A 16,256-nucleotide genomic window follows, 5' to 3' on the forward strand; every position below is an offset into this window, starting at 1 on the left:
GGAGAAGGGAAAGACTACCCACTCCAGTATCCTGGCCTGGAGAATTCCAAGGGGGTTGCAAAGAGTTGGACACGACTGAGCCACTTTCACTTTCAAGGGGACCTCTCTGCCTGTCCCATGCTTATCAGTGGTTAGGAGCAATACCAATGAAGGGAGCATACAATAAACTTGTAAAGAACTTCTTCATGTGTTACAGATGTAGTTCAGTGTGTTTATCATAGCTACTGAAGCCAAAGAATGGATTCCTATATGGAATGTTGCCACCTCACTGAATATTGTATTTCATTTAGCTCTAAAAGCAATGAAATCTTCTCAAGTTATCAAGTCATAAATTATATTAAAGGTGAAAGTAATACTTGAATTATATAGTTAATAGATAAAAGAATTATTTTAATTTATATCAAGAAATTCATTTGTGACATTGTTGAGATGAGCAACATGAATCCTAAAACATGATGATAAATTCTAGAAATATACATCACAACCCATATGTTTTATGATGACATACATCATCTCTATAAAATAATATAAATAGCTATATATACACAATTTGCATGCATACATGTTCAGTTGCTCAGTTGTGTCCAATTCTTTGCAGGCAGGGATTTCCCAGGCAAGAATACTGGAGTGGGTTGCCATTTCCTCCTACATGGGATCTTCCTGACCCAAGGATCAAACCCATATCTCCTGTGCCTCCTTGTGTTGGCAGGCAGATTCTTCACCACTGAGCCACCTAGGAGGCCCATATACACTCTTTAAAGAATAGTAAAATAAATAGCCACGTTCCTGGCAATGAGTTTAACAAACAGAATGTTCCCAATGCCTTTACAATCTTCATGTACCCTCTAGAGCCTTCCTTTGCCTCCCTCCTGGAGGTGGGTGGAGCCTAAAGTTTGTATTTATCATTCTTCTGTCTTTCATAATGATTTTATTACATATAAATGTATCCATAAACAGTAAATATTTTTAAGTCTTGCATACTGCTGAGAAATATATAAATGAAATTTACTGTGTGTGTTCCTCTGTGATTTGCTTTTTTCTCAGTGTTAGGTTTAACATTTCATCACGTTGATGCCTGTTGTTCGGTTGCTAAGTTGTGTCTGACTCTTTGTGAGCTCATGAATTGCAGCATGCCAAGCTTCCCTGTCCATAACTATCTCCTAGAGTTTGCTCAATTTCTTGTCCATTGCTTCAGTGATGCCATCTAACCATCTCATCCTCTTCTCCTCCTGCCTTCAATCTTTCCTAGCATCAGGGTCTTTTCCAAAAAGTTGGCTCTTCACATCAGCTGGTCAGAGTATTGGAGCTTCAGCTTCAGCATTAGTCTGAGCTCTACTTATTCGTGTTTCCTGCTCTATAGTGTTCACTTGTAATAATGTCCCACAGATATTTTTATCCAGTCCAATTGCAATGAACATATATTGGACCTACTCTTAGTGGATATAAGCATGTAATTGTAAAATAATTTATGAAGCTTGTTTTTCTATTATAAAACTGAGCTGAGATACAAGTTTCTCTAGAATTGTATTTTATTAGCTTTTCTGACCATGACCTCCAGAAGATACAAATTGGTTTTGCAATTTATATCATTCACAAAATAAGGAATTACAGGGGATGCCTTTTGATATTTTCTATTCTATTCCATTCCATTCCATTTTTTAAAATTCTGCCTATGGCTGCAGAATTATATTGATTTCTTGAGCTACTAATGCTTCATAATCAGTCAACCAGCAATTTTTAAAATATTGCACTCACACCAGGGATGGAATTGCTGAGTGGCATATTATGCACACTCTTGGTGTTATTAGACAGTGCCAGACTGATTTCCAGGCATTTGTGCTAAGTTACTCTCCCAGTAGCAGCCTGCATGTTCCCTTTGTTGTATAGATTTGTTAACATTAGATACTGTCAAATTTTCCCATTTTCTGGTTTACTACATTCCATGTTTTTAAGAAAAGTAAATTGAACAGGAACCCAGTTTTAAAGCTCACACAGATAATCCAAATTAAAGTGAACCTATTCAGTCTGTCAATAAAAATTACACGTTCAGAAGAAATCAGAAGTTTCCATTTCTAGGCATTTTAATATAGGGGTGCTTTTAGGAAAAAGAAAAACACCTCCTGTGTGTTAACTGTATATCCTGAACAGTGAGCTGGAATCAAATTAAATTCAAGATTGATCTCTGGGGAACTCATACTATCCAGATCAGTAGTCAGCTATGAACAGCATACACGCGTAGTTGTAAAAAATCTACTTTGGATTTTAATGAAGCAACAGGAATGTTAGTATGAATCATACCTGTAAGCAAATGAAATGTGCGGGCTTGGATCTTTCAGAGCTCAAGTGTACAACATATTGAAGGGATTCCTGCCCTTGTGTTTCTGCTGTTTCTACTTAAAACTTGGACAAAACTATACTTTCTCAATTTCCCCACTATCCTCAATGAAGAATGATGGGAAGAGATTAATCTATTTCTTTCTCTTGACTTTGAAATCCTTGAGATACAATTGTGGGTGAACCTACCACTCACTAGTGGTAAATTTGGGGCACAGGAACTTGTCCTCCTGTGCCTCTAGCCAGCATGTGGAAGGCTCAGGAATGTAGGATTTTCTAAATTTCCATGCACACGACTCCTTCAGAAGCTTGTAGCATCCCCGGCCGTCAGCTATTCCCAATGCTGAAGCAAATTAGTGAGGCCAAGCAGTCAGTTACCTACTTGGAGAGGGAGCAAATTTATTTATGGCAAATTCTCTGGCCACTTGCCAATGTCAGACATGTTCACAAACAAAACTGGTTGGAGGAGGGGAGGCAGAGAAAGGAAGGTGGTGAAGACGGATCCTGTGCCCTGAAATAATCAGGGCCTCCAAAGGGTGGAGCCTCTACAGGGTTTGAGAAGGGCTGTTTGGGAGAAGTTTTCCTAATCCCGCTTAAAAAGAGAGATGTATTCTGATGTTAGGTAGGCCTTTCTGCTGCCTGACAAGTGATATTTTATAGCATTTCAGTAATGATATTCCATTGTACAGACAGGTAACTAAGGTCCAAGAAAGAAGGAGTGAGGCTGGTAGGAATTAAGTAAGACAGGCAATTTTTAGTCCTGGCTCTGTTGGCAGTTTGGCAATTGTGCATGTGTGTGCAGTCGTATTCATACTTATATTTTAAAGAAATAGCTTTATTTAAATGTGAACCTAAAGACTGAAAAAACCCAACATATTTTAATTTATATGCATTCTTAGCCTTAATATAGATTAATATTTAAGTAATAGCATTCATTCATCACTCATTCACTAAGCACCATGCCAGACACATATCTAACATTCACAAAGGGCTCTATGTTTTTACAAAGTACTCTTAATGCATCATCACCCCTGTGTCTTAGTGGGTCCTCTCAGATCAGGAATGGTGATGTTTCCTGGCTGCTGGAGGCCTGCTGAACCAGACTGAAGCCTAAGGGTCTGCTCTGAGGTGTCACTAGGCAGGGAAAGTAGGTATCTGAAGGCATTGGGACCTTGGTCATTATCGCACGGTAGTAAAGAATCCCCCGTCAACACAGGAGACTGGGGTTTGATCCCTGTGTTGGGAAGATCCTCTGGAGAAGGAGAGAGAGAGTGAATTTGCTCAGTTGTGTCCGACTCTTTGTGACCCCATGGACTGTAGTAGCCTGCCAGGCTCCTCCATCCATGATATTTTCCAGGCAAGAATACTGGAGTGGGATGCCATTTCTTTCTCCAGAAGATCTTCCCGACCCAGGGGTTGAACCCAGGTCTCCGGCACTGTAGGCAGACGCTTTACCGAATGAGCCACATGGCAATCTACTCTAGTATTCTTTCCTGGAATCCCATGGACAGAGGATCCTGACAGGCTATAGTCCCTGGGGTCACAAAAGAGTCAGACATAGTTTAGTGACTAAAAGCAACCACTTATCTATCGTCCTGTGCCAAACCAGGCCCTGTGCTCTGAATAACAAGGTTGAGATAAAGACACTGGAGTTCTGGTGATTTTCTCTGCCATTCCTCCCTAAATACCTCCCCGAATGCCATGGTACAGTGAGGAGGAAGAACTTGAAGGAAGTTTCTCACGCTGGAGCTTCACGTGTGACGAAACCTAGGTAGGGGGAATATTTTTGCTGATTCCTTAGGCCAGGCAAATCCAGGTGATAATTTTGGTATTGACCAAACTGCTTCCTTAGTGTCATTTTTTCACTTTACAATAACTATGAGACTTCTGCTATTTTCATGGCTGTTTTAGCTGCTGCATTAAGTAAACCATTTTTCAAATAGATACGTTAGAAATATTTTTAAATAATTATGGGAAGGAGTGATTCTTCAGTCTACTGAGGAGACAGCCAGTACAAGTGAGGTCCTGAAAAGCTGATAAAAGAACCCACAGGCAGACCAATCCGCTAATGATGAACATGGAGAAATTCTACTTAATGAACTGAGCAGGCAATTGTGAAGATGAGTTAGCTTTCGCCTTTCCTCCACGTGTATATGTTTGATAGTTTTTTGCATAAATTAACTGACTCCTTAGAACCAGTTCCAAGTCTTCCCCCATCCCATGCCCGGGGTGGTCCTAACAAGCGCAGGTACTCTGGCAAAGCAAGGAGGGAAAAGAGGAAAAAGTTGGCCACGATAAAACAAGTAATGGAATTCATATCCCTCTAGAGAGGTCTTAATAGCACCTGTGCCTCAGGTGAAGTAAAGACTAAATGTTTTAGGTGCCTAGGGGTCTTGCATCACGCAAGAAGATGAGAAGTACTCAACCAGGGATTTGGTGTCAGGTGCTGAGGACACAAGAAATTCCAAGAATTCGTATCTGCCCTCAAGATGCAGTGCACAGAGCGAGGTCCCAGCAGCTGGGGAGCTGAACATAGGACCCAGTGCCCTCAAGATCTCATGTGCCTTCGGAGGGAAAGTAATAAGCCCCAGTGAGGACAGCCAAGGTGAAAGGGTAATGCAAACCGTGATTATCTTCTCACTTACAGTTCATACATGGACAGACCACGAGTTGGTTAACCCAGTGTGCATTCCCCATTGCCTGCTTCTGCTAGAGCAGCTGGGAGAGCTAAATGCTACTTTCACAGTCTCCCTGCAGCCTGGAGCAGACATGAGGCGGAAGCAGAAAACTGCTGTGGGGTGGGGAGTCCGGGTAGGGAGTGAGGTGGGGAGTGGGATTCTGGAAAAACTTCTGCTTTCCTAATAAAAAAGACTGATGTGGCTTCTTTGCTCCTTCCCCTTTCTTCTCTTCTTTCGGTCTTAGCTGGGGATGTGTTACCAGAAAGTGAAAGTATTAGTTGTTCAGTCGTTTCCAATTCTTTTCGACACCATGGACTGTAGCCCGCCAGGCGCCTCTTGTCCACGGAATTCTCCAGGCAAGAATACTGGAGTGGGTAGCCAGTCCTTTCTCCAGGGGATCTTCCTGACCCAGGGATTGAACCTGGGTCTCCTGCATTGCAGGCAGATTCTTCACTGTCTGAGCCATCAGGGAAGCCCTAAGCTGGGGGCAACTATCTTATAAAGGAGAGAAAGGACTTCAGAATCACTGTCCCTGACACTGTTAGGCTGCTGAACTAACACTAGCATTTGCCAGTCTACAGAATCCGTAAGATATGAGAGGAATCAACCTCGATTTGTTGAGGCCACAGTAAGATATTTTTTTGAAACTTGCTATGTGTCTTTTGTGTTTCCTCTTGATTCAAACTTTGCAGTACATGCTGTAGTCCTAAGTTTCGGAGATATCTGGGTCAGCTCCGGGAGGCAGCAGAACCTCTTGACAACATTCTGTGACACCACCTGGAGGAATTAATGAGACATCACTTGCGTGGATGAGCAACAAATGCAGTGGCACATTATCCGTTAGTGACCTTACCCACTGTCAACTTTTTCTGAACTGTTTTTCCAAAAATTTGATAAACTGATGATTCACCCACAATAAGGTCTATTTCCATTCCTGCAGTTTGGGCAGTGTGTTCCTGCAGTTTAGGTACTGTGTCTTTAGTACCACTGAAGCTAGTAGATCTTTTAAGATGAGGTCAATGGGGGGACATTTGGTTTAGAGAAGAAGAAAGAGAATGAAATCTGTAAGAATGAGAAAGAACAATTGTGGAAAGGTTGGAACAAGGGTTCAAAAAAATATGGTCAATTATGTTTTCTCTTACTTGTTTCTGGATTGTTTTCAATGAGATGGCATCATGGATTTTGAAAGCAATAATCATATCTGTTATTCTTAATTTATTTTGGGGTTAAAGCCCCAATATATTTACTGCAAGGCAATCTTTTCTTCTGATATGTGTGTCTCCTGTCTTCATCCCACCCCCGCCCATATTCAAAAAGGGTAAGAAACATTCTGAAGTATGTCTAATCGTATGAGCTTTGTGGCTCTATTTTCAAGCAGAAGTGTGGGGGATAAAGTTGGCTGATCTGAACCTTTAGAAAAGGGGTGGTGTCCACTGAATTTTATGTTTTACTAAGTGTGATGAAAACAAAATAAAACAGGTGCCCTTCAAATGGAGGCCTGAAATCTGCAAACGTTTTTCCATTAAGCTTAACAGTAATGGTTCTTTCCTGTGTCACATTTGGCAGGGGCTTACCAATTGAGTTCTCCCTTTTGTGGGGTGTTGTGAAGGGCAATGAAGCAGGGGTTGGAACCTGAATAAGGTTTGAAAGTTAAAGCGGATTGGAAGTGTCTTCTGTATTTTTTCTGTCTTTCTCCCTGAAAGTCAAATAAATCTTCAGAACTCTTCACATTTCAAACATAATATTTTTTCACATCCATGAAATGATTTTTCTGAAGCTCACTCTATGCATGTGGCTTTTATATCTGCACAATGCTTCCCAGGGATGTTATTAGCTATGCCTCCTGAGAATACTGAGGGGGAGCTCATATTGTTACCCTGGTTTGATATTTTAAAAAAAACTGATAAAGGCTTATCAGAGGCCACCTCTGTGAGCTCTTGGAATGGTGACATGTCGCATTTGGCTGAGTCATTCTGTACTTTGTCTGGGTTTTTAAAGAGTATTCTAAACATATCCTAGTTTTAAACAGAAGCCCACCACAGCTCTTTAGCTGTATTGCCACTTCAAGATATATCCTACAGTAATATCTCATTAAAAAAAAAATCAGCTGCTTCCTAATTTAGAGTGACCTAATTTAGAGATACAGACCTTCTTGTGTAGAACTGGGATTAGGCAGCATGCTTGGAAGATGATATGCTGTTGCTGTTGTTTGGTCACTAAGTTGTGTCCGACTCCTTGCGACCCCATGGACTGCAGCACACCACTCTCTTCTATTCTCCACTGTCTCCCAGAGTTTGCTCAAATTCATGTCCACTGAGTCAGTGATGCTATCCAGTCGTCTTCATCCTCTGTCACCCTCTTCTCCTGCATTCAATTTTTCCTAGCCTGAGTCTTTTCCAATAAGTTGGCTCTTAGCATCAAGTGGCCAAAGTATTGGAGCTTCAGTTTCAGCATCAGTCCTTCCAGTGAATAGTCAGGGTTGATTTCCTGTGGGATTGACTGGTTTGATCTCCTTGCAGTCCAAGGGGCTCTCAAGGCAGTCCAGGTGATGCCATGGAATAACCCCATCCTAAAAACTGGGTTTGTCTTCTTCATCAGGCCCACTCTATTCAATAGTATCAGCTTATAACTCTGTCAAGGACTCTGACCCCGCTTACCTCTGAGGGTCATATGTTACTCATTTGTGCATGCACCCATCAAACATTTATTAAGAACCTGCTGTTTGCTGGGAAATTGGCTGGATTCTAGAGACAAAAAGAAAATTGTGGCAGAGGCATGTACAAGTAACCTAGGAAATGAATGAATGGACCTCTGGAATTATTCCCAGGATGCCAAAGAAAAATGCTTTTGTACACAACATTTTAGTAGATCAGTGAATTACTGATTAAATAAGAACATATCATTTAGATGTTGAATTTTAGACTTTTGTATCACTTAATATAAAACAGTTGAGGAAGTTTTAGAACAATCTAAACTATTCTATGGAGAAAGTAAATCTGAACACTGTTACCTGGAGGGTGGGGGGAATGAGGGTGGATGTTAACTGAAGGGGAGCAAGAGAGAGCTTTCTGTGCTGGTGACGATGTTCTGTCCTTTGATGGAGGTTTGCATTACACAGATACACATATTTGTTAAAACTTATCAAATATGCACTCAGAATTCATGCATGTAATTCAAAATAAAACTGGCTGTAAATGAAAGATTGAAAATAAAACACTTGGGGGCTAAGAGAGCAAGGAAAGAGGCATTTCTTTACACCAGATCCCTTTTACTAGGTCTAGCCCAAGAAGTTGTGTTGTTCAGTTGCTAAGTTGTGTCCAACTCTTTGCGACCCCATGGACTGTAGCCCACCAGGCTCCTCTGTCCAAGGGATTTCCCAGGCGAGAAGACCGGAGTGGGTTGCCATTCACTTCTCCAGAGGATCTTCCCAACCCAGGAATTGAACCCGCATCTTTCATTGGCAGGTTGGTTCTTTACCACTGAGCCACATTCTTTTTAGCTGCCATGATTCCCAGAATGTGATTGTATCACGGCTCCCTGTGCAGTCTTGATGGTTAATGATAGGTAGCTATTGTTTTTGGAAGGTCCATGCATGCTTTCTCAAAATAAAAAATATAGATTCATGAAGAGCAATTTGAATTCTTCCCAGAGTCAAAGATCTCTTTTGCCACAAAAGATTCTACTTGTGATTGATGAACGTCTCTAGGTTTGTTCGTAAATTTTTGAGGAAGTGCTAAGTTTCAGTGCTAAAAGCCAGTTATGGTGTCACAAAAGAATCAAACCATCCTTTAGGATTTGTTCCTCCAGGATTTCCGATAAAATGTTTTTGGAAGGAACATTTTTTCCCATCAAGGCTCATGTTAAAATACAGGTCAGGAAATTCAGTCGAGTAAACAAGTTAGCCACAACTTTCATCCAAGGGGACACGCATCACAGGTGTCACTTGGTGGTGCTGGAGTTGGTTTAAACACATTGGTCATGGTTATATATAGTACTTGAAGTCCAAACATTCACTCCAACTCCATCATCACTTACTCGGGTTGTCCCAGCAAATTCCTCCTGGACTAGTTCTTTGCCAAGTTTAAAAAGCAATGGATTCTAAAGTATAACAGAGAAAACTCAACCTCTCCTGTTCTGAAAAACCTTAAAAAGTTTTCCCTTCCTTGCCCCTAAGAGGAAGCTTTTCACATACAAATATATTTGTAAATAAGCGCATTTAGTTAATGCCACAGTGAAAGTAATAAACTCATTTAACTTGGTAAATGAAATTTTTATAAATTAAAGTTATAAGAAACAATATACTTATTTTATGGTTTTTAAAAGCAAAGCCACAGAAGATAAAAAGATAAGAAATAGCAAATTAATGTACCTATTATGCTTTACCCCTGGAGAAGGAAATGGCAATCCACTCCAGTATTCTTCCCTGGAGAATCCCATGGACAGAGGAGCCTAGCAGGCTACAGTTGGACAAAAAGCATAATTACTTTTTAAAATAATATGCTTTTTTAAGTAAAACACGTATTTTCTCTGAAGGAAAATATATGTATAAATATATACGATTTGTAAATGTGCAGCTTGAGAAACTGAATACACCCTGGTAACCAGCACTAAAATTGAGAACTAGATTATAACCAGAGCATTCTCCCAGGATCCCTTCTCTTGTTCTCTGCTAATCGATATCATTCCCTATCTTTTAGGGTAATTATTACTCTAACTTTTGATATCATAAGCTTATCTTGCCTCTTAATACCTTGTATAAATGGAATTATTCAATAAGTACTTTTTTTGTGTCTGGATAATGAGTAGAGCTGGTGGGAACATGGTTGTACACATCTTTGAGTGAATACATATGTGCATATCTTTTAGGCATAAACCAGACCATAGAGTTGGTGTGTCACAGAGCATGTATATGTTCAGTTGTGGTTGTTCAGTCACTAAGTTATGTCCAGCTCTTCATGACCCCGTGGACTACAGCACGCCAGGCTTCCCTGTCCTTCACTATCTCCCAAAGTTTGTTCAAACTCATGTCCATTGAGTTGGTGATGTCATCCAACCATCTCATCCTCTTTTGCCCCCTTTTCCTGTTGCCCTCAATCTTTTCCAGCATCGGGGGCTTTTCCAATGAGTCAGCTCTTCACATCAGGTGACCAAAGTATTGTAACTTCAGCTTCAGCATCAGTCCTTCCAGTGAATATTCAGAGTTGATTTCCTGTGGGACTGACTGGTTTGATCTCCTTTCAGTCCAAGGGACTGTATGGTACATAATGCTGAACGGTTTGCAAAGTGATTCTATGTGCTCTTTTTTTTTTTAAATGTATGCCTATGCTAAAATATGTGCTTCCCAGGTAGAGCTAGGGGTATGTAAAGAACCCACCTGCTAATTCAGGAGACATAAGAGATGTGGGTTTGATCCCTGGATCAGGAAGATACCCTGGATAAGGGAAAGGCAACCCACTCCAGTATTCTTGCCTCAGAAATCCTATGGACAGAGGAGCCTGGCAAGCTACGGTCCATAGGGTCGCAAAGAATCAGACACGACTAAAGTGACTTAGCACACACGCATGCTAAAATATAATGCTTTTCCCAATCTCATTTGTCATGAGAGTTTTAAACTGGAAAAATAATCTAAAAACCAAATAATTTTGCTAATATAGTTATTTCGAGTGAAACTATTTTGAGACCTAAATCATAACTCGTGAAAACTTGCTTATAAGGGTACCTACAACTCCACCTAAAGCCCAGGCTGGCAGCTCTGCAGCAAAAGGTGAATCACCATGAGACAAGGCTGTAACCCAGTTCAGAACAAGAGTGCGTATTCTAATCTTACATAACAAGACCTTCCAGGTTACAAACAGATACTAGGTTGCTTTCCAGGATAGTCAGGTATAGATGTGTTTCTTTCTTCTCAAACTACTATATCAGATCGTTTTAAATTGCAAGCCACTGAAACCAATTCTGGTTAACTGAGCAGAAAAGAAAAGAGATTTGATTAGAAGATATTTAATAACTATTCAGTCTCTCAGATGGAGAGGGCGATGGCACCCCACTCCAGTACTGCTGCTGCTGCTAAGTCACTTCAGTCGTGTCCGACTCTGTGCGACCCCAAAGACGTCTGCCCACCAGGCTCTGCCATCCCTGAGATTCTCCAGGCAAGAACACTAGAGTGGGCCGCCATTTCCTTCTCCAGTGCATGAAAGTGAAAGGTGAAAGTGAAGTTGCTCAGTCGTGTCCGACTCTTCGTGACCCCATGGACTGCAGTCCACCAGGCTTCTCAGCCCCCACATTTGGGAAAAGTGTGCTGGGCTTTTTTGAAGGTACCCCTTCCAAATCCGGGTGAGAAAGCCACGGGGCTCAGAGCACATGTGACCTGCCCCACTCCATGAGTGACAGAACAAGGCCCCTGCTGCCCCTGCCGAGTTGCACATCTCTGTTTGAGCCTGGGGTGAGGCGGAAGGGGCTGGGAGTGAACATCCTGGGAGAAGCAAAGGATGTGAAGGTGGCCTTCTTGGGAGAGGGCTGCCTGCAGATCTGAACCGGTAATAACCTCTGTATGCCTGCATGTTAGGGGTTTTCACCCAATACTTCCCTAAATGTTTATGTTCATCATGGTCTCCTCAAGATCCACATCCAGCCAAGTAAGAGTATGTGGTCAGAAGGCAAGGAAGGCAAGGAAGGGAAGGGTGAGAGCTGACCCCTGCTGGCCCTTGTTTAATCCTGGCACGGCCTGCTGCTGGCTGAGGGACAACCGGGAGTGAGATGGAGTTTAGGGAGGAACTCTCACTCTAATGTGGGTGGTACTGGGAAGACCAGCTTACCTCTAGGGACCTGCCCTTACAGGGAGCCCACCATGTGTGGTCAGGGGACCTCCCCATCCATTTGGGGTAGTGACTGGAACAAGTAGGTATGACTCTGGGGAAGGAGGGAAGGCAACTGGCTGGGCAACACTTCGGGGAGAGCTGGTATGGACAGAGGAGCCTGGTGGACTGCAGTCCATGGGGTCACGAAGAGTTGGACACGACTGAGCAACTTCACTTTCACCTTTCACTTTCATGCACTGGAGAAGGAAATGGCGGCCCACTCTAGTGTTCTTGCCTGGAGAATCCCAGGGATGGCAGAGCCTGGTGGGTAGACGTCTTTGGGGTCGCACAGAGTCAGACATGACTGAAGCGACCTAGCAGCAGCAGCAGTCTCTCAGAGTGTGGGCGAACCAGCCAAGGAGACATTTCAGTCATGGTTTAGAACTGCTCCGGGATGCAGATTCAGATTCCCGCAGCCTGCCCTGGGTAGCCAGTCTCCATCCAGGTATTCATGTTCTGTGCTCTGTCCTTTCACCTGAAATTAGGGCTTCTCTGTCTGACTGGTAGAGTTTGGCAGATGTGACAGTGTGTGACTCATGAGACAAGATTATAGAGGACATTGAAGTTTCCCACTGGTTTCTGAGACTGTGCATTCAAAGGGAAACCAGCTCCCACGGGTGGAGGATACACTAGGAAGCTCCATGGAGAGGAACTGCATTCCCCTGCTGACAACCATGACCAGCTTAGTAGCCACAGGGCAGACCTACCTTGGAAGCAGGCCCTCTGTCCCAATCACACCTTCAGATGACTGCAGCACCACCTAACATCTTGAGTGCCAGCCCCTGAGGGAATCTGAGTCTGAGGTTAGTCAGCTGTGCTGGTCTGAATTTCTGACCCACAGCACTGTGAGAGAAAGAAATATTTACTGTTGTTTGAAGCCATCACATTTCAGGTAATTTGTTACACAGCAGCAGATAGCTAATCACCAGTCCTAGGTAACGGGCTATAGCTGTTGGAACTGTTGGCATCACTGCCTTTGGGAACTAGATGCAAATCAGGCAGCATCACCAACGTGAGGCAAACTAGAGTTCAAACCCTTGGCTTCTCTATCCCTTGGCTGCTGCTGCTGCTGCTGCTGCTGCTGCTGCTGCTGCTGAGTCGCTTCAGTTGTGTCCGACTCTGTGCGATCCCATAGACGGCAGCCCACCAGGCTCCCCCGTCCCTGGGATTCTCCAGGCAAGAACACTGGAGTGGATTGCCATTTCCTTCTCCAGTGCATGAAAGTGAAAAGTGAAAGTGAAGTTGCTCAGTCGTGTCTGACTCAGTGACCCCATGGACTGCAGCCTATTAGGCTCCTCCATCCATGGGATCCTCCAGGCAAGAGTACTGGAGTGGGTCGCCATTGTCTTCTCCAATCCCTTGGCCAGCCTCTCCAAAAGAGCAAAAAGTTTGATGTGATCCAAAACGTGTCAAAATGTTTCCTGAATACGGATCTTGTTTCCTCTTTAAGTAAAGGCTTTGTGACACCCTGTAAGAAAGAACTTTTAGGAAAATGCTATTTTTCTTAAGCTCTGGTTCCTGCCTTCTACAGTATTTTAATGGCCTTGTGACATAATAAGCAGTTCTGTTCTAGAGTTTTGCTTTTAAGACAAATCTCTTTATTTTTTAGGTCATTTGTGAGTATAGTTTTTAAAATGTATTGAAGCCTTTCAAGATTGATATATACAAACCTTTCAGAATTTTAACTTCTGAAGTTTGAAATGTTAGGTGGCTTTCAGCATTACATACCAATCTTATAAAATATATTGTTAGTCAAGCTTAATTGTGTCAGATCTGACTCTGCACCCTATGAGCTGTAGCCCACCAGGCCCCCTCTGTCCATGGAATTCTCCAGTCAAACAATACTGGAGTGGGTAGCCATTCCCTTCTCCAGGGGATCTTCCCAACCCAGGGATCAAACATAGATCTCCTACATTGCAGGCACATTCTTTACCGTCTGAGCCACCAGTGAAAGTCGCTCAGTTGTGTCCAACTCTATATATATAATTATATATTATATGTATTTTATATATGTACATATTTATATATAATTTGACCCCTTGACAACTGTGGTCCATTTAGCAGACCATAATGCTGATCTCCAGAGGTCAAAGGACCAACTCAGTTATGAAGCAGCCACCCATGACCTCAGAGCTGATCAGAACAAGTCTGGACTCCAGGGTGGAGGCTTTCAGTTCAGTTCAGGTCAGTCACTCAATTGTGTCCAACTCTGTGACCCCATGAATCGCAGCATGCTAGGCCTCCCTGTCCATCACCAACTACTGGAGTTCACTCAGACTCACGTCCATCGAGTCAGTGATGCCATCCAGCCATCTCATCCTCTGTCGTCCCCTTCTCCTCCTGCCCCCAACCCCTCCCAGCATCAGGGTCTTTTCCAATGAGTCAGCTCTTCGCATGAGGTGGAGGCTTCAGCCTGTAACAATCCACATCCCTCCCTACTGACAGAGCCCTAAGTGCAGACTCAGAACCTTGTAAATTTCCACCACCCTTTTAAGAAGTTGGAGGTGGCTAGAAGTCATTTCACAGTAGGAGTGATTTGCAGCCAGAATCAGCCAACCTTTGGCCTCATGTTTGTGTAGTTTGGATGATTCTATCATCAGATCTGCCTCTCTATATAAAGTGTTTCCTGTTTGAGTTTCCTTTTTCAAATGAATGGATTTATTATCCTAGAGGAAGGCTTGGTCTAGCTGTTCTGCAAAGGGCAGGATGAATGAAAGGTCATAGATCAAATGCATTATGTTGCCCTGAGAATTGGCTTATGTGTATCATTTTATGGAAAGCAAAGGAGCGGTGACACACACATTGAATTTATTGAATCAGGTGTGACAGCACTGGGGAGTTCTAAGAAAACAGATACATGTGTGGAGAGAGAAAGGGAGAGGAAAAGAGGGAAGAGAGAATGAAGGGGTCGGGAGGAAAGGAGAGGAAAGAGAAAAGGAGAGGAGAAGAGGAGAAAGGAGAGAGACCTCATGGCCACTTCCTATCTCACTTGGGATGTGTGGGCCAGAATCTTCTGGGCCAGTAAGTGGAGTAGAAGAGGGAGAGAACAGTGTTGGATGAAAAGACTGAGAAGCCTTCATGGAATAGCTGAAATCCTAGGCAGGAGTTAGATAACAACTTTGCCTACCACTTACTGAATACCTACGGTTATTAAACATGACCTGGTGTAATCTTTGCCGCAGCCCTTGGAAGTAGGTACTACTATGCTCTATTTTCTGTTTTGTAATTCCAGAAGGTAAATGGCCCACATCACATAGTTCAGAGGTAACTAGAATTCAAACCAGACTGTACAGCACACGCTGTTGACTCTGCAGTTCTCTGAGCTGACTCAGTCTGGGCAGAGGAGACAAACTGAGTCCAGGGATGGACTGGGAGACAGAACGATCTGAAAAAAAGGTTGGGAGGTGAATGACAGTGTCGGTGTGCTCTGGGGTCAGTGCAGTTGGGCTGACCAGTGGATGACTCAAGTGAATGGTTTTGCAAGAGAAGTTGTGGTGGGTAAAACTAGAGAATTGATAAAGCTGAAAAAGTTTTAGGGATTAAAGATGCCTACTTTAATGGATTCTGAGCAGGGAAATAGTACTGCAGAAAATATTTTCTTAAGAAGGTGAAATCAGCAGTCATGTATAGGCAAACAGAAAAGGGAAGGACTGGAGGCTGGGAAATCATTGAGAACATGGTGCACAAGTGACAGAGATACGGCAGTGAAGACCTGGAGTAGTGTAGAAGCAGTTCTCCAAGTTTTGGTCTTGGGATCATTGATACACTTAAAATTGATGGAGGACCCCAAAGTCCTTTTGTGTATGTTTATCTATCAATGTTCATCAGATTTGAAATGAATACAGATAAATTTTAAAATATATATTAAATTATTTTAAAATAATAAACCCATTATGTATTAACATACAAGCATTTTCATGAAAAAATAACTTTGTTTTTGAAATAAGAAACAATGAGAAAAATGACTTTTACACGTTTGCAAATCTCTTTACTGTCTGGCTTAATAGTATCCAGCTGGAATGTTATATAGTCCGTTGACATGTGTTCAGTTTGTTGCAGTGTTGCAAGAAAAGTCCACTTATGCTTGTGAGAGAAAGTGAAAAAGGCAAGTAACACCCTAAAGTTATCGCGAAAATTGGTTGACCCCATAACACTCTGAAAGAGTCTTAGGGACTCTAACGGGTCCCTGGATGACAGTTTGAGGACCACTGGGCTAGAGTGTGGCTGAGGAGATGAGAAACAGGGAACCAACACAGAGGGGAAAAAAACAAAGAAACCAGAAGCATCCAAAGACTGATCAGGCTTAGGGGGCCCTGCAAAGGAAAGAATCCTACATGATCCACACATCAAACCTGGGTGACCTGAGAAAATCATGATGCTTCTTGCA

Source organism: Oryx dammah, unplaced genomic scaffold (genome assembly GCF_014754425.2).
Source record: "Oryx dammah isolate SB20612 unplaced genomic scaffold, SCBI_Odam_1.1 HiC_scaffold_19, whole genome shotgun sequence".
Lineage (NCBI taxonomy): Eukaryota > Metazoa > Chordata > Mammalia > Artiodactyla > Bovidae > Oryx > Oryx dammah.